Consider the following 19,288-nt stretch of genomic DNA (forward strand, 5'->3'; position numbering starts at 1 on the left):
TCTTAACTCATAAGTGGCCACTTCCTCTTTCCTCACATGGCCTCTCCACTGTGAGGAGTGGCTTCACCTCACCTTTTTTTTTTTTGTTTTGTTTTGTTTTGTTTTTCGAGACAGGGTTTCTCTGTGGCTTTGGAGCCTGTCCTGGAACTAGCTCTTGTAGACCAGGCTGGTCTCAAACTCACAGAGATCCGCCTGCCTCTGCCTCCCGAGTGCTGGGATTAAAGGCGTGCGCCACCACCGCCCGGCCACCTCACCTTTTTATAAAGATAACGACCCTACAGTCTTAACAGGTCAGGGCTCCACCCTCATTTAACTCCTTATAGCCACTGTCTCTAAACGCAATCCCTTTGGAGATTAGGGCTTCTTATATGAATTTGGTCAGGCAGTGGGAGGGTGTGTAGTTCAGTTCACAGTATTTTGCTATGCTGCTGTGTCCATAAATCGTACAGAGAGATGGGATGAACTTGGAAAAGAATATATAAACTAAGATGTGGCCATGTTTGTAACTTTCTGTGGAAAGTTCATTAACTCAGATTCCTATTCCAAGAATGAAGTTGGCATGGCTCAAGTCTCTGAGGAAGAAAGTAGTGACCCGTACCCTTTGACCCACAGACAGAAGGCACGATCTCAAAATGAAACGTTTGGGGCTGTTCGTGTCAGTTCATAACTTAACGAAGGTGTTTGCACTTGCTCATGGAGGCTTTTTTTTGGAGATCTCAATTGTACTAATTCTAGTTAATATTTATGGAGCAATTGACCCGTTTGCTAGCAATGTGCTAAGCCATCCGTGTGTATTTTCTCATTGAATTCTTAGGATTGCTCTATGAGGTGAGAGTATTGTTATACCCATCTTACAGAGGCCTACAGTGGATAATCAGTTAGTCAGAGGCTACGTAGTCGGTGTACTGTAAAGTACACTTCAAAGTTGGTTTGTGAATGCCAATCTGTGCCCTTTATCACATTCTGTGCTTGCTCTCTTGGGAGGAATGTCCTAGAAGGGTCAATAAAGAACAAGCCCCACTCCCACCCCCAGCCTGCTGACCCATCCCTAGCCTACATAGCTCCAGACACAAAAGCCTGGAGAGAAGGTTCCATCTGCAAGGCAAATGATGAGGAGAAAGCTTTTGGGTAAGAATGGGGGCTTCTGTGCAGCCCCATGTATGACTTACATGAGCCTTTGCTTTCACTTCCCCCTGGCTCTGCCCAGGTGCAGCAGCAGGCAGAGCCAGCCATCTTCCAGTCCCAGCAAGCTTGCCAATTTGTTATCGTGCAAACCAATCGTGTCTAGTGATATCGTTGTTGTAATGGGAAAGAAGTTCATCCATTTCCAATTCTGCAGTGTGGGCAGACTTTTAAAGGCTCTGTTTCCATTCACGTATTAATTTCCTTCCTGCCACAGCTCCAAATAGCTTCTGCTCCTAAACTTGAGCCATTTTGCTAGGCTGGGGGGAAATGGAGTAATATTTCGCTTGTGCATCCTTCCAAACGAGACAAGGGTAAAAAGGCCCACTCTTGTCCACTCTCCAGACAATATCTGAAGGAAGCTAGACAAGATAAAAATCTAAATCCTTTCTCAAGAACACTTTCTGCTCAGGAGAGTTGATAGGAATGTTTTCTCTCTCTCTCTCTCTCTCTCTCTCTCTCTCTCTCTCTCTCTCTCTCTCTCTCTCTCTCTCTCTCTCTCTCTCTCTCTGTCTGTCTCTCTCTCTGTCTGTCTCTCTCTTTCTCTCTCTGAGTGTGTATTTGTTGTATACACACAACAGTTGTGTTTCCTTTCTCTCTGGAACAGCACAGGTCTAAGAAGAACCCAGTTCAGATACCATGTCCTTTGTGAGCTCTTAAGGCTGCACAGGAACACATTTTTCAAAGTATTTTCCCCATTTCCCTCAAAGAACGCTAGGTTGAGCTCCTGCCAGTTGGCCACCCTACACCACAAGGCTTTGGCTGGCATTCTGTTCCCCACATCCAGACGGTGCTATGGTATTATCTCATGTTTGACAAATGGAGACAGTTTGTCTTCGTGGCCTCAGTGGGTAGACTCGGTCAGAGTTAAACTGTTGGCCAAGGGATAAAAATCCCTGAATGGATCTAGGCCTTCTGCTGCTGCTGTCCTCCATCCCCCGTGTCGGCTGCTCTGTGCCGGTGTCACTTTCCTCTGAGAATAAGAATGAGGATGTCCAACTCAGGAGAGGGGACATGGATGTCCTTTGCTGCCCCAACACATTGTTTGTTAAAGCCCTAATGTCTTTTGCAGATGGCTCTTCCTGATTTCTCTCCCTCCCGTTCCGGAAGCTAGTGACTTTCAATTGCTGTTCTCTGAGAGGTGCTGTACTTGTGTGCACAGCCAGCAGCTTGGATGCTCTTTTATTTGCAGAACTTTGGGTTTTTTATTTTTGTGCTCTCTCGGGCTTGCTACATGACGCTACTTAAAATCCACTGGGTGATCTTCATACTTTGGGTCCCATTTGCTTTCAGGCTTCTGGGCCTTCAGACCCATGTGCCACCTCCCGGGCTATGAATTATTCATAGATGCTCGTATTCTTGAGTTAGGAAAAAAAAAAGTGAATTCATTTTTAATGGGGATGGGGCTGAAAGATGGGCAGGCAATCATAGCTCTGATTTGTAAGCCCAGTGCCCTCTCTACTCACACGCTATTCCGAAAACGTGACCGGGAAAACCTTCCTACAGCAAAAGGACCCACCTCTTCACCAAAGGGAACTCCAAGTCCCACTGGGAGCACATCTTCTAATCTCTGAGGTTAGTCATATTTTCTCTGCCGGGCAGGAATGGGTCGACAGTGAGAACAGGCTGCATGGGTGGGAGGCATTTCATGTTGCGAGGGGAGAGTTGCAGATGTGAAACCTGTACCAGCTTGAATCTGATGAGAGAATCTTAGAGACATGCCTCCTTATTGGATTTTAGTCTTTGCTATTATCAATCGCTTTGGATCCCAAAATTTGTTTTCTCAGCATTTGAGGTTCACTTGTGGCACTAATTAGTCTCTCAGCTTCGTGGTTGTCTTGGGGCTGGAATAGTACCTGGTCTTGTGGTCAGTTTCTCCTGCAGATGGATCAGCTGCGATTTTGATTAAGAGTGAGTTGGTGTGGATGGCAGAGAAACCAGAAAAGTTCCTGATAGGGAGTGAAAAATTTGAAGTTAACGAGACTACAAAATGTTCACGACTGTGTAATATAGTTTAAGTAGCTTAAATGGAAAACTCTCTGGTTAGAAAAAGCGAGGCCACATATTGGCTGTCTTTGGGCAAGTATTTAATATCTCCAAATGACCCTGTATAGACAGACAAAGGGAAAAGAGAGAGACTTGGGGGCCTTTTAAATGAGATATTACATTTAACAGTAGCCACCTTAAATAAGGGTTTGCGAACCAAGCCTTACAAACAAGGCATGGAGTGGGAAATGATTAGCAATCTGAGATGACTTGTAGCTAGACGTGCAGGGTGCTTGGTATTGCACGAAGCCATCTCTGTGACAACCACACTGTCATCTGCTGAGCTGGCACCCCTGACAAATCCCCTAAGGCATTATTTCTCTTTTTAGTTCCACAATTCCCTGGCCATTCGGGGTGCATCAATAGGAAAAGCAAAGAATTTCTTCTTTTAAATATGAAAGTAACTTTTGTAATTTCAATGAATCCATGAACATCTTTTTCTGGCTGTCCTGGAACTCGCTCTGTAGAGCAAGCTGCCTTCACACTCACAAAAATCCTCCTGCCTCTGCCTCCTGTGTGCTGAGATTAAAGGCGTGTGCCACCACCACCCAAACCATGAACCTCTTAAAAAACAAAAACACCAGAAGGACATCTCCTCATCTCCGTTCTCATTTCTATTTCAGTGGTAACTCTCACTATCAGCTGGATGGGCCCTGCGCATCTTACATTACATTAAACATTGATATTGCTATGCCTGTGCTATATGGTTGGGTTTTTTATATATGTTATCATGGTACGTGTCATTTCAGACCTTGATCTTCATTGCTTACTCAGTTGTAGGTTTTGAAGATCTTTCCTTGTCAGTACACTTAATGCATTAAACAAACAAACAGAAATCCTGCCATTAAAGGGGCTGGGAGCACAGCTCAGTGGTCCAGTGATAGCGTGGCAGGCATAGGGCCCCTGGCTTAGCACCAAGCACTGCAATAAGCAAACCAATTATTTTTTTTTCGATGAGCCAATGTATTCAGCCAACTCCATTCGGGTGCTCATTTAAGTCATTTCCCATTTAGTAGCTACTGTCAAATTACTCTGAAAAGCTTGTAATCCTGCCACCAGAATAAGGAAATAAGTTGGTTTGAATTTTGTAGATGTTTTCTTTGGTTTGGATGTTAATTTTTCTGCTTAATATTCAAACCGAGTGCTTTTGCTGTGTATTTATGGGCCATTTGTACTTTCTTGTCTGTGAACTGACATTTTATATCTTTACAGTATTTCCCTACTGGACCCTTTTTTGATCACTGGGGGTTCTTTATATATTCTAGATACTGATCCTTTACAGAAAGCATTTTACCCTTTTGCCTTCTAACGTTATCTATGATGTTTTCAGCCGTACAGATGCCATGGTATTGACATGGTCCAAGTTATTAGTCTTATATGCACTTGGGATTTTAGTACATTGTTTAGAAACCTCTATTATGCCAAATCGTGTGTGTTGGAGGTCTTCCTAAACGCTGTCGTTTCTTTTTGCTTCTAGATTGTTTACAATAGAGGCTCTAGGTTCAAAGGTCGCAATCTCTTCGGCGGTATCTCAACAACTCATCTGGAACTGCCACCCTTTCAGCCGACCCAGACCTCCAGGAGCATGCGCGATCCCAGCACTGTCCAGCAGAGGGTAGTGTCTGAGCAGGTCTGCTTGTCTCCATTAGGGCCAGGGATGGTTCCGTGCCTCACCAAAGGGAACATTTTTAACTGTTTAGAAATTAGTCAATTCCAGCGAGAAAGACTGTAACTGAGCCAAGAAAAAGACCAGGAGCAAAGTTTGTTTCTCTATGTCCCCCACAGTGGGAAGTGAACCCGGCCAAGGGGAAAGTGTCCTGGCAGCCTCTGTGTTTTAAGGCTTCTGAGAGGGCGCAGATCAAAGCACGCCAGCATCACAGAGGGTTTTCTCCAAGGGAAGCTTCCACCGCTGCTTAAGTCTGGTCCACACTCCTGAGATGAAAGCTGCAGAGGAAACGCTATTTACTGGACAAACAACAGGCGGGATGGAGACATATGACCCCAAACTTAGTCTGATTTCATCGATAATTCAGAATCCTGCCTCCTTTTGTTTGAGGGGTGGTGTGAAAAGAGACCAGGGGTCAGAGGCACTGCTGACTTCACAGGGAAAAGCCCAGGAATTCCCAAACAGTACTGTCCAGCCCAAGTTCCCTTCTAGCCTCCCTGGCACTCAAACCGAGCTAACAGCTCTGGCTTCTGTTGGTTTGTTTAGCATTGTTGCTGTGAGCTCAACTATATCATGAAACCAGAGGATGCACTAGCAATGAAAGCCCTAGACCTGCATAAACACATGAGCGAATCTGAACAAGCCTTTGTGGTCACGGGTGGATTTTCCCTGCTTGCCACTCTGAAACTGCGAACTTTCCCCTGTGCCTGGCTGGCTGTGTGGATCCAGGCAGTGGGCTCGAGGACTCACCGGGGTTCTGGCTTGCTGGCCCTAGTTCTGGCTCTTCTTGGGCCGACAGGGAAGCGTGGTGTGAGAGCTCTTCTGTAAAGAGCTCGGGGAGGCGAGCAGTAATAGGAATAACTAGGCGCACAGTCCTTTCCCCGATTCGGGCCTGGTTAAAGGTTTTCAGGCAGGCGGTTTCCACAACCCCTTTGGGCTTCCATTAACACTGCTTAGAATCAGCCCCTTCGTTAATTTATCTTCACCCCTTTCTTCGGAGAACACTCTTTGATCTCTGCCCAAACCTTGACGTATACAGAAGCCGAGATCCATCTTAATTCCTCATGGTTAAAACGGGTCAAGTGTCCAGTCGATGTTTACTGCGGTTTTGGACCTCCCTCTTTCACACAAATAATTTGCAAGTCCAGTAGTGGCTGATGTCTTCATGCCTTCCCAGGCTACAGATCAAGACATTGTAAATCTGCTTTAGAAGCCCTGCTGGAGAGGCAGGGTCTGCCTGGGTTGGTAGAGCTTGTGATCAGCATGTTTGATCCTTGGTACTGCTCTCCACCCCATGCCCTCAAAAACCAAACCAAACCAAAACAAAACAACAAAACAAATCCTATCTATACACATTTTCTGCAATTTTTTTGGTGCTTTGGTGTTAGTTTCTCAGAGTCCCTTTCCCCCAGGCTCAAAGAAATGTCTCATTTGCTGTAAATATTCCCCAATTCAGTCATAAACTTTGAAAGCAAGGACCTGGAAGATGAAAGGATCACAGGACCCAATTTGGAGACCCGTGATACCTTGACTGATTCATTAAGGGATGGTTGGAGATAGTTGTCAGAGACGTAAATCGCATTTATATGCTGCCCTCCCCTTCAGGGAGGGGGCTGCTGTCTTGTAAGCTAAACAGGCAATAAACTGCCGTTTAGTCTTCATCTCTCTGGCAGACAAACACAGCTAAGTGAGCTGGTCTCCCCGCCCCCTTCTCACCTTCCACCTGCAGCTGCAAAGGCTCGAAAGAAGCAACAAACCCCAGAAACAGTGGCAGAAGGAGAAAGCCCCCAGTCGATGCATTGGGTGACCCTAATAACTGGGAGCTGTCAGATGCCTGCTTTAATTAAACCCTGAGGTTGTTTGGTTTGGTTTTCTTGAGATTGAAGATTGAGCTCAGGACCAGGCTATGCTACCACTAAGCTATATCCATGGCCCTTTTTAAATTTTAGTTTGAGACAGGGTCTCACTGTATAACCCAAGCTGGCCTCGAGCTTGAAGGCTTCCTGCCTCCGTCTCTCTGCTAGCTGAGGTTACAACCCTGTGCCACTGTGCCCAACTACTGAATCTTGTTCCCACAGATAGTCCTAGATTCTAGATTCTGTCACCTGCCTTCTGGGGTGCTCTTCTTATTCCAGGGGCCTGCGCCTCTTGCCAGGGCCCCTTCCCCCCTTGTTCTCAGCCCTTGTATATTGCCCCAGAGGTGTTCTGACACCTTCTTGTCCCTTTATCATCTACAGTCTAGGACCGTTCAAATCTCTGGGTCTGCGTTCTGCTCCCCGCCTCTGCCCTGAATTTGCTTAGAGTTCCCTGAGCCACCATAATGGCTTCACTCTACTCTTTCCATTCAGATGTGTGGGTACTGATGGTGGCACCACAAAGTTAAGACATCGATGCTCTTAGTCTGGAGAGAAGGCTCGGTGCTGATGAGAGCAGGCAGTGACAGGCAGGGATGCTGTGATATGGGATATTCTACTCCTTCTGGGTAGACCTCTCCCTAATTTGTTCCGTCTTGTGCCAGTGAGGTGTATGCCTTTACTTTCAACTTGACCTCTGATCTGGAAGAACTCCTCTTCCTGCAGGCTCTCTGCCCTGCCGTCTCTTGGGACAACAGGCTGGGAAGTCTGGCCTCTGTTCCCAGCCGTACCTCCAGCTAGTTGCAGAGCTTGAACGCTAGCAGTCTCCTGGGACTTCTTTCTCTCTGTTAATTATTGGCAATGCAAATGAAGCATTAAATTACAGGGAGGAAGAGATTTTGTTCAGAAGCTTGAATTTTAAGAACCATTCTATAGGAAATCAAACGGAAAAGAGAAATCCAAGCACGTAGGTTATCCTTCCATTCTTCCAAATGGTGGCCAAGATTGCAGCTTAGGCTCTGTGTCTAAAGCAGGGGAGCCAGGGTCTGGGGAGGTTAATGGTCTTTATGGGGCTTTTCCAACCTTCCCAAGTCACAGGCCACCTACAAGGATTCTTCAGCACAGGTGTCTGACCTTACCCTCAGAGTTCTTATTCCTAGCAGGTGCCGTCAGCCTCTGGGAGCCATCTTGGAGACCCTCAGAGCCACCCTGTGCTCCCTTTAGCTCAGAGCCCCTCAACCTTCAAAGCATCTTGTCTCCCCTGGAGATCTTGTTAGATCTTAATAATATGGGCTATGATGCAGTGCACTGGAGGGGAACTGGAAACACATACTAGCCGAGGTTCTTTTCTTCTGTTTTGTCTTATTTTTCTTCTTGAGACAGGAACTCATATAGCCCAGGCTGGCCTCAAACTTGCTATGTAGAGAATAACCTTGAACTTCTGATTCTCCTGCCTCCACCTCCCAAATGTTGAGATTATAGGCATGTCCTACCATGCCCAATGTGGTACTGAGCATCAAACCTAGGGTTTCATGTATACTAGGCAGGAACCTTAGCATTTAAATTAAACTACATCCTTAGCTCCCAGTGGAGGTTTTTGTCTGAGCTACAGCAGGAAACTAGTCTTTCCTTTATTCCTCTCTGCTGGGGAGCCCCTGGCCCAGGATGCTGACTATCACAAAGCAGAAAGCTCAGAGATAATTTGGTCAATCGTGGATGCAAAGTGTCTCTCCTGGATGTCCAGCTTGACGGAGGCTGCGAAAAGGTGGACTATATGCTCCCTGCTATTCAAGAGCTGCTGGGCTGTAGCATATGGTGTCAGAGAATAAGTATGTCTGAGAAGCCTAAGCCTCAGGTGGAAGTGTGCGAACGGTTTGCCTGCCACCACTGCATTGCGACAGTCTAAAATGACCACTGGGCTTTCTTGTATCCCACTTGGCTTGGTTCTGAACTCCCAGAGGAAAGGGACCTGCAGGTCGGGTGTGTGGAGCTATGTAAGATTGGGAAGGTTGGCAAGTGAGGGACGTGAGACTTTATGCGGAAAATTTCCAGGGGAAAAGAAATGTGGAGCAGCTGAATCCTTATACGTGAGGCTTCCAGAGCCTGTGCAACTCCGCTTCCTTCTCTTATTAAATTGGCAATTACTGCTGCTTAGGGATCTCTGTGGGAAATGTTGGGCAACGTCTGCCAGACTTCATGGTCAACTGTGGTACATAAATCAGTGTTATTCATCTCGGCAAAGTAGAATGGTTGTCTCATGTTTGTTGGACGGTGTCAACTTCAGCGGTGTACCTGAGAGTGAAAACGTCGAGCCCCTAGGATATATGCTGCGTTTATCTTGCAGCCTAACCCTTTGTCTGTTCGAAAGTCTCTAGGATTTTAACTATGATTTGACAAATGAGATATGGACCGCATCAAAAAGATGACACAGGTGGAGCCCAGGGAAGGCCAGCTGAGAAGGACTCGTGTTGGCTGGCCGGACAGGGGGCCTGTGAGCTCGGCTGGAAAAGAACAAGACTCGCGTCTCCCTCCCAACCCGTTCCTCCGTCTAATGCACCTCATTTATTGTTAATGCTGTTTCTGCTGGCTCATTTGCAAATAGCCTGAATAAAACATCAGCGCCGGAGTGGGAGGGGCCCTCGCTGTCTTCCATCACTGCTCCTGCTACATTCCTGCCCTCCTTCCCTTTCCTCTGGTCCCTTCATTACTCTGATTAACAATCTTTATCTAATTGGCTTGTCGTGAAACAGCCAGATAGGACTCCTGGGCTCTTGCTGGGATGGCGAGGAAACAGCTTCAGGAGGCCTGGCCTTTGTTTTTGTGCTATTTGCTTTTATGGGTAGAGTGGAAACCAAGCACTGAATGTTCCTGTGACCTTGGGGAGGATGTGTGAGAGTCAAAGGCTGCTCGGTTCACCCCAGGCTCTGTCCACAGAAACTGGCACAGAAGGTTAGTCCAAAACAAACCATTCAGTTCAAGTGAAGTTCTGGGTGATGGAAACTGGCTAGGAGGCAAACCTATGCATAACCCTAAATAAAGCAGACTAGAAAAAGGGACTTAGGCAGTAAAGTGCTCTCTACGCAAGCATGAGGATGTGAGTTCAATCCGCAGCAACCACAGAAAAAGCTGGCCTCGGTAGCAGGCACGTATAACCACAGCAGAGGAGGCAGAGGCAGGAGGAACCCTTCAGCTCACTGACCACTCAGGCTAGCTAATCAATAAGCCCGAGGTTCCCCTGAGAGACCCTGTCTCAGGAAACCAGGTGGGCAGCTCCTGAGAAATAACTACTGAGGTAACCTTTGGCCTCTACACACACACACACACACACACACACACACACATACACACGTATACACACGTACACACACACATACACACGTATACACACATACACACACACATACACGTACACACACATGTACACACACACAGGCACAGAGGCATACAGTCATGCATGCATGGCACGCACACGCACATACACACACACACACACTACACACAAAACTAAAATAAAGAGAAAACTCTGCTGTAAACTCACGTGGTGGACACGCCTCTCAACCACATGCATAACTAAGCGGGAGGTTTTGGCACTCTTACTAGTTGAACGGATTTCTTGAGTGCCCTAATTCTTAAGCCAGTTCTAGCCTTGACTTTAAAAAATTTGTATATCTTTATTTTTTTGAAATCTACAATTTCCACCTAGATTTCCTCTTTCCAATTTTCTGTTTAAAGAACTAAGGATTTTTACTTGTGAAATTTACTACAGTCTGAATTTTGAGAATTGCATGTTTAAAGAACAGTTCGAAGCCTGGGAATAGTGGAATACATCTATAATCCTAACACTCCTGAGGCAGAAGCAGGCAGATTTCTATGAGTTCAAGGCCAGCCTGGTTTATATAGTGAGTCCCAGGACAAGCCAAGGCTACACAGTGAAACCCTGTCTCAAAAACAAACAAACAAATACACAAATAAGAAAAAAGAACAGTTTGATATGTTCCTTGGAGCTCTGTATTTCCTGCAGATTGGTAGCTAGGTCCACAGGCTTTATTAGGCTTAACTCTGATCCCTCTGGCAAGATTGTAGGCAATGTGGTGTTTTTCATTAGGAAGAGAATCTTGCCAGTATGTGTCCCCTTTGGTGATGTTAGTGGCTGTTAACATTCAATACTAGATCCATTAATTCGCTGAGGGCGTTGCAAAATGGAGACATTCTGTCTCAGTCATTTTTCTTTATTGGTGGGAACCCCTCTGTAAAGGGCCGCTCTCACTCAGCCTAGGATTCTGTGATCGGTTGCTGCAGCCCACAACAGGAAGGCGGTACAAACAGTTTTATCAATTTTCAAGATAATGACTATGTGCCATCTATCCTCCAAAAGTGGTCAGCTCTTTTCCCCACCAAATATCAATGGGAACGTGTGGATTTATATACTTTATATTATAATTCTTATATTTTATCTTATAATTATAAATTTTATTTATATTTGAGTGGATTTTGTTCTTTCAACTGTTGTAGGGATTACACCTGTGATGTGGGACAGTGTTCTGTTTGTGTTGATTTCATTTGCTAATAAAGAAACTGCCTTGGCCAGCCCTTAGGTGGGTGTAGTAGACAGAACAGGAAGAAGGAAGTGAGGTAGATGGCTCAGTCAGATGCCACGCCTCTCCTAAGTGAGATAAATCGCCATGCCTCTGCTCTCTGGGGCAGACTGCCATGCCTCTCCTCAGGGAGCCAGATGCGATGAAGCCAGCCACCAGGTCAGACATGCTGCATCTTTCCCGGTAAGACACCACTCATGGTGTTGTACAGATTATTAGATATGGGTTAAAGCAAGAGATGTGAGAATTAGACAATAAAGAGGCTAGAACTAATGAGCCAGGCAGTGTTTAAAAGAATACAGTTTGTGTGTTGTTATTTCGGGGCATAAGCTAGCCAGTGGCCGGGAGCCGGGCGGCGGGAAGCCGGCCCGCAGCTCCACACTACACACCTGGGACACCACACACACTAGACACACACTCTACCACTAAGCTGTACCCCCATCCACTTTTTCACCTTGTGTTTTTAGATAAGGTCTCACTAAATCACTTCGGCTGGACTTCAACTCACTCTGCGATCCAGATAGGACTTAAACTTTCAATTCTCCTGCTTCAGCTGCCTGGGACTGCGGGCCTGTACTTCCAAGCCCAGCTTGGGTGGATTTAAAACTCTTAAATGGAGATGTATAATGCGTTGGGAGTTGAGGAAGTCTTAAGTGTGTGAAGTCCTGAGTGAATGTGTGTTGCGAACATAGGTACAGCCATGCCTGGTAGCTCAGAGCCTCGGACCAGTGGGGAGATGGTAAAGCCTTCCTCACCTGAGGTTCAAAGCATAACGAAGCTTTTCTCAGGGGACTGAGTCTAAGTGTTGACAGTGTGTGCAGAAGATTTCCACCATAGCCTTTTTCTCCTGGGGTATCTACAGCTCAAAGATGGCTCCTCTAAACAGACTGCTCCTACCAAGATTGGTTAAAACTGTCTCCTTGATCCAGCTACTTACCAGAAACCCTCCTTGTAGGCAGCAACATCCCTCGTTATCCAACCGGATGCAGTTTCTGTTCAATTTCTGGGGTTCCGCAGATTCTCCAGCAGAGAGCCCAGACTACCTGATCCCGGGTTTTGTGTATTCATCTTCTAGGTGTGTCCTTCAGTCCCTCATTCTCCCAGTCAGGTCTAAGTTCCTGGAGCCATGAAGGGACACAGCAATGTTGATCCCACTTTTAGTGCTGGGCAGGTCTTCAATTAGCTCTGCAATCCTTGTCATAAGATTGCAGAAATCTTGGTAGATTCCCTATTACCTGGAAGAAGGTGATATTCCAGGCTTATCTCCTACCCAGATCTGAAAGTAGCCACAAAGCCCTCACACCTATCCCTAGGCTCTTGTCTTCCAGGAACTCTTTTCTACGGCTATCGATGTTCGTGATTGCTCTGCTGTGAGTTTAGTTGCTGCTTTCTGTTGGACACAGCTGAGGAACTAGAACTGAAAGAACCTGTCCGAGGTCTGTTCTGTTATAGCATGGGTTTTCCAAGTTCCAATTTGTTTGAACACAATTGACATGTTAGGGAGTGAGCGGAGCATGACAGCATTTCCATTTGTCTATGTACAGGACTCTATAGAGAAGAAAGATGGGATGCATGCAGAAAACTGGATCCAGCCAGAGCAAAACACATAAGAACGTATAAAATATCAGAGGGAAAAAAAAGTAATAATATTTTTAAAGCCAAATAATAAGTTCAGACTACTTACAAAGCCTTCCACAGAAATAGCCAAATCCTACTGAAATGGTACCTTTTAAACAGCCAGGTGACTAGTTTGGTGACTTGGAGTTTCCAGAGTCCACTGGCAAGTGAGGTTTGAAGTACAGAGGCAAACACAGCAGACGTTCCCTGAGGGAAAAGCTTGGATGATCAATCAGACACGCAATTCTGATGAAATAGGCTATCGCAATGGACGCCTCCCAAAGACTGCATCTTTCACAATGCGGCCCAGGATTGAAGGACAAATGATCATGTAACTCTGGTGTTTAGTGTGGATGGCCAATGGAGGAGGGTGAACAACACTGACCCTTTCTTTTTTTTTTTTTTTTTTTTTTTGGTTTTTCGAGACAGGGTTTCTCTGTGGCTTTTTGAGCCTGTCCTGGAACTAGCTCTTGTAGACCAGGCTGGTCTCGAACTCACAGAGATCCGCCTGCCTCTGCCTCCCGAGTGCTGGGATTAAAGGCGTGCGCCACCCTTTCTTGAGGATGTGTCATCCATCCAGTTCGTTGAAGGTCCACTCAAATGCAACAAAGGCATTATGGGGACAGGGTCAAAGCTATTTCTCCTCTTGCATCCAATCATGCACCTTCTTGAATGCCAGAGCTGCCTGCATCCATGCCTTCAGACTCTGGGATTTCTACCAATGTAAGTTCTTTTTATAACCACTACAGTACTTACGCACTATTGCTGGGTGGCTGGCTGGCACTGCAGCCGTGACATCAGTCCATGGGACAGAATGAATAGGGTGCCTGGATAACAAGTCCATAATCGTGATCTCTCGAGGTTTCTGAAGCCAACTGACTTCACGGGCCTAAACTGGTAGCAACATAATGCATTTCCATCCTGAAATTGTTTATCTACAAATGGCTTCCAGGCCTGACCTTGTCTAGCCCTCCCAAGACAAAACCAAAACCAATTAACATGCCCAATAAGAGGGACAGAAATACACCCATCTTATAAATGAACTTGGAAAATAACCTGGAATATCTTAGGAAAGGTCAGCAGCGAGCCTCATCTGATAATCAACAGATTTTATTTTATGCGCAGCCTGTTGTTAAAGGGGATAAAAAGAGTCAAATAGGAGAACTCAGCCTTCAGGAAGATGTAGAGACACTAAACGGAAGCAGGCAGCTCCTGCCTGTTGGCCATGAATCCTCCAGAGAAGCTGGCCCATTAATCTGTTCCTGCTCTGTTCTTTTTTTAGTCGTCAGGATCTGCGAAGCTCCGGGAAGCAAACATATTCACCGACCCACTAGTGTGTTTCAGTTTAGAGCAATGAGAACGTCAGCAATGAGAACTCCAAGCTGACCACTTCCGTTCTCCTTGCTGCATGTCCATATTAGGGGCTCCAGTCCTGAAGGAATGAAAGGACCCTCTGAGCAAGCTTGTCTGCAGAAAAAGCTGAACCCTCTGGGTGATTGCTGTAAATCAGCAACTGTGGACACAGGTTTCATGAACTTCTCATTTTACAGATGAGTCAAATGAAGCCAAGTGCAGGGAGCTTGTCTCATCAAGGTACAGAAAGGTGTTCCAGAAAATCTACTAATAAGAAAAGCATTAGCACTCAGAAATGACTCGGTGGCTGCAGTGTACACTGTGCAAGGGTAAGAACCTGAGTCCAGGTCGTCAGAACTCACAGGAAAATAAGGCAGGATGCAGTGCTTGACATGTGCCTATAATCCATGCTGGGAAGTGGATGCAAGAAGATCCCACCGGCTCCTGACCAATTAGCAAGGCGGGTTCAGTGAGAAGCCCTGTCTCAAAAAGTGAGGTGGAGTTCAAAAGAGGAGGATGCCCGACATCAACCTCTGGCCTCTCCACAATGCTCCCAAACTTGCATGCATATATGTGCACCACACACATACACTACACACATGCACTCATGGACATATAGTTCCTCACACAAACCTGCATGCACATACATGCATCACACAGATAAACTACACACATGCACACACGGACATGTGGTCCCTTATAAAAACCTGCATACATATACATGCACCATACACATAAACTACACACATGCACACATGGACATATAGATCCTCACACAAATCTGCATGCACGTACATGCATCATATACATAAACTACACATGTGCACACAGAGACATGTGGTCCCTTATAAAAATCTGCATATACATAAATGCACCATACACATACACTACACACATGCATGCATGCATGGACATATGGTTCCCCACACAAACCTGCATACACATATACACAGGCAGGCACCATACACATACACTACACTCATGCACACACAGACATATGTTTCTTCACACACACTTACAATAACACATATACCACACAAAAACACGCACATATGCTACACACATGACCACATGGAAAAATGAGCCCTCAAACACACTTGCATACCCCCACACCCCATCCTACCCCACACCCCACAGGCAGAAAAGAAAAAAGAAAAAAAGTGAATCAGGTTGCACGGACCAGAGCTTACATGTAGCTTGCATGTGGCTACTTTTGTCTCCACTGCCTGCTGCGTTCCCTCGGAAGAGGCCGTCTTCTAAACAGACATAAGTGGAACAAGCAAACCACGTGTCTTAATTAGCTGGAGAACACAATAAGGAACGATTTTAAGCTAGAAGGGCTGCCATAACATCATAAGAAAAGTCAATATGTTGCTTAATACATGAATTAATTAGTATTTAAATAATAGAAATGACTATCAATTATAAAGCATTACCACAAATTACTTTCTGTACTAACAGCTTCCTTTGCCATTATTAATAATTCCAGCCACCATTTTCCTTTGGATGAAAAGTCAGGGAAGTTTACAGTTCAAAGTCCCATTTCCATTAACAGTCTAAAGGGGTGCCCGGAGCCCCTTTCCCTTCTCTTGCCTCTTCAGAGCTAGCTGCTCTCGGCCTCTGTGCTGTGCTGTCAGAGAAACCTAAGATAATCAATCACTTCGCATTTGCCCATTATGGGTCAGACTAGCCTTAATATTAAAATCAAACACCCAAGAAAACGCCCGAAGCGACATTTTCTGCTTCTACGCGTGGCTTGCTCCAGTCAAACCATTCCTTCTTATACACTCAGCTTAGTGATGGTGGGAGGGAGGTCTTGCGGGTACTGCACGACAGGGGTGAGTTAGGTAATTTATTAGGAAGCCTGGGCCCATGGCTTAGGTTCTAGTCTTTGTGATCTCAATAAGGGATTTGGGACAAATCATTTACTCAACTAGAGACATTTCACAAAGAAATACTCATGGGCAGTGGCTCTTACTTCCCTAAACAGAGGAGATGATGGGAGAAAAACGTTTGCTCTTGTTTTTGTTTTTTCTCATAAAAAATTAAGTTGTCTGCTAATTCTTGGACTGATTATAAACAGGGCCCAAAAACAAAGGTGCAAGTCCCAGGTGTGCCCCACCCCTTGTCCTCTGGAAAAGCCATGCGCATCTACACTTGGACCTTCCCAGCCAGTTCCTCAGCAGCGCTCTGAGGTGAGCCGCGTGTGTCCTCTTTTCGGAAACTAGAGAAATAGAAATCTAAAGAGTTAAGGTTGCTGAGCCAGGAAACGATACAGCAGTATATCAATCCAGGAGGTCTGCTTTAATGATTTATTTTATATTTTTAGTTGTGGGACTCTGTGATAGGTCCGTGTGTGGGTTTGTGCTTGTGAGTGCAGGGCCCTTCAGAGGCTGGAGGTCTTGGATCCCCTGGAACTGGAGCTACTTACATGCAGTATCCAGCTGCCTGACGTGCATGCTGGGAACTGAACTCGGGTCCTCCAAAGAGCAGTGTGTGCTCTCGACTGCTGAATCATCTCTTCAGTTCCCATCTAAGGAGCACATTGTTCAAGTACCCAGCGTACACTTGTCACTCTGATCCTAAGCCTCTGCATCCATTTCTGTCTTTTAATCCAGGCCTGTGGGCTTTTCCGCTGACCTCTGCTGATCTTGTCTGCTGGCCCTGAAAGAATGGGACAGACTGCAGTCCAATGCTGTAGGCAGCCTTGCTTCAGTTTCTCTGTGCTTTTATACACAAATGTAACAAAGAAAACAAAAACAAAGAAAAAATATGAACCAAGGAAACCTGTTTGAGTTCATAAAACCATGATCAGAAAAACATGTAAGTAAATGTCAGTAAGCACATATTAAATATCAACAGAGCAGCCCTTTTCCAGAACTTTCTCAGGACAGAGCAATTGAAACACAATTGCCTGGCACGAACTATAGATTATATCTGGGAGAGCTTGAAAGCAAAGCAGAAGGCCATCTCCAGACTCAGGGTTCACTGACCAGATTGGGTTCAACAGCTATGTCCTGACCTCCAACAAGAATACACCTGTCTTATAAATTGAATGCTAATGTTTGTCATGGGGGCAGGAAATCATGTCCAAGAACAAACCAGGGAACAAAATGAGGTAAAAAGGCCTTTTGCCTTTTTTCCTGGAGACTCTCCCATAGTCCCCCAAGGCATTGTTCACCATAGGTCACAATTTTGACATGTTCCGACATCGAACAAGTTGGACCAAACGGGCTTTCCACAGAAGCCAGCCTAGACTCCACCGCTTAGGAAGCTCATAGGGTGCTCATAGAATCCCAGGTGCACTCTACCCTCAATGACCCCTCCCCCCAGGACTAGAATCTTCTGGAAAACAGAGACAATTCATTATCAGGTCCCTAATTCTTCCCAGGCCTGCTATTCATAGCTGTACAACAAACAAGTCTCTTTCATACACAAACTGTTGGTGACCAATGTTCTCCAAGAAAAGCTGATATTACTATGCCCATGAGAATAGCTCTTGGACCACTTCCAAGAAACTGTCAATATCTGACTTATCCCCTCATGGAAGAAATGGAAATGATCATCATACCCTCATCTGAGACCTCAGCCGTTCCCTCCCCCACCGCTCTGTCACCCGTATGCACCTCTGCCCCAGCTACGGGTGGCTGTCTCACGTTCTCAGCAGTTAGTTGGGTATATGGAGGGTGGAAGGTTAACTGAAAGGAGATTTCAGGGATGTATCTAGAGGGAAACAATTATTCGTGCTCCTGTAAGCAATGTCTCCTCCAGGCTCTATAAGCAAGTCCAGTGAGCACTCTGGTTCACCAAAAAGGACTTTGGTGGGAATCACACTTTGGTCTGTCATTGATGCCCTCTCTAGGGTGAGTAGATACTTGTTCATATATGCCAAGGAAAAGTTCGCATAACACATCCTCACAAAGGCTGACCCACAAAGGCTCTCCTCTCCAAAGTCCTAGAATGCGTTTCTTGAATTTTTGGACCTATGACCTCATCCCTTGACCGAGGGCCCCTTCTACACAGAAGTGGCAGAGAGTGGCAGTTCCGGCCTCATTCCCCTGGCTTCACCTCTGACGTGGCTTGGGGGTTTTGCTGTTTCTCTGATCACTGTCTTCTGTGCCTTTCTCTCTGGGGACATTTGATATCTTTCTCTAGACCTCTCTCCTAGGAGACTGGTAGAAGCGTCCATGAGAACAGAGATACCTTTGTCACCACTGAGCTGCATGGCTAGCCGTGACCCATGAACTGTTGCACTATGCCTACCACAGCTACGCCCCCACCATCTGAAAAGGTGACTGCAGTAAACCAGGAAATAAAGAGCGGAAAGCCTTTATTCTTTGACTGATCAGTCTCTGTCATAATGCTGTAAGGGGGAACAGAAATAAATTTATGAACTATCTCAGCTGCAATTTCTTGATTTCAAAGTAATCCAATCATGGGGAGATGTCAGTTCCAACTGAAGAGGAAAACAAACCTCAAGTCCCTGGCATTCTTGAGCAGCCCCTGAGGTGACAAATGCAGCAGCTGTTGGAGAGTTCTGCAAAGACCTGTGCTAGGCGTGGTGGCCATACGTGTCTGTGTTCGTACTGCAGCGAGCCTTTGCATGCAAGGGCTCGTGTTCTGCCTGCCCTCCAATGTATGTCCGCCACAACTGATCTGCAGAATCCAGACTCCAGAACACAGGGAAGGGCAAAGGACCCATCATTCTGCTGAAAGCAGGAGCCACAAGGATCCCAGTGGCAGAGCCCAGGCCAGATGGAGCAGAGGCTACCAGGGCACTCAGACCAATGAGAAATGAATCAAAACTACATCCCCACAGATACTGCTTCTCACAGAATCATCAGGGGGCCAGACTCAGAGCAGAGCAACCAGGGTGGTGTAGATTTGCTGTACGGAAAACAAAGGCCTATTCCAAACCTCTACGTCCCAGAGTGATCAGGGCAGGATAGGGTCTGAAGATGGCCTGGATTCTGCCT

This window comes from Arvicola amphibius, chromosome 7 (genome assembly GCF_903992535.2).
Source record: "Arvicola amphibius chromosome 7, mArvAmp1.2, whole genome shotgun sequence".
NCBI classification, from domain to species: Eukaryota; Metazoa; Chordata; class Mammalia; order Rodentia; family Cricetidae; genus Arvicola; species Arvicola amphibius.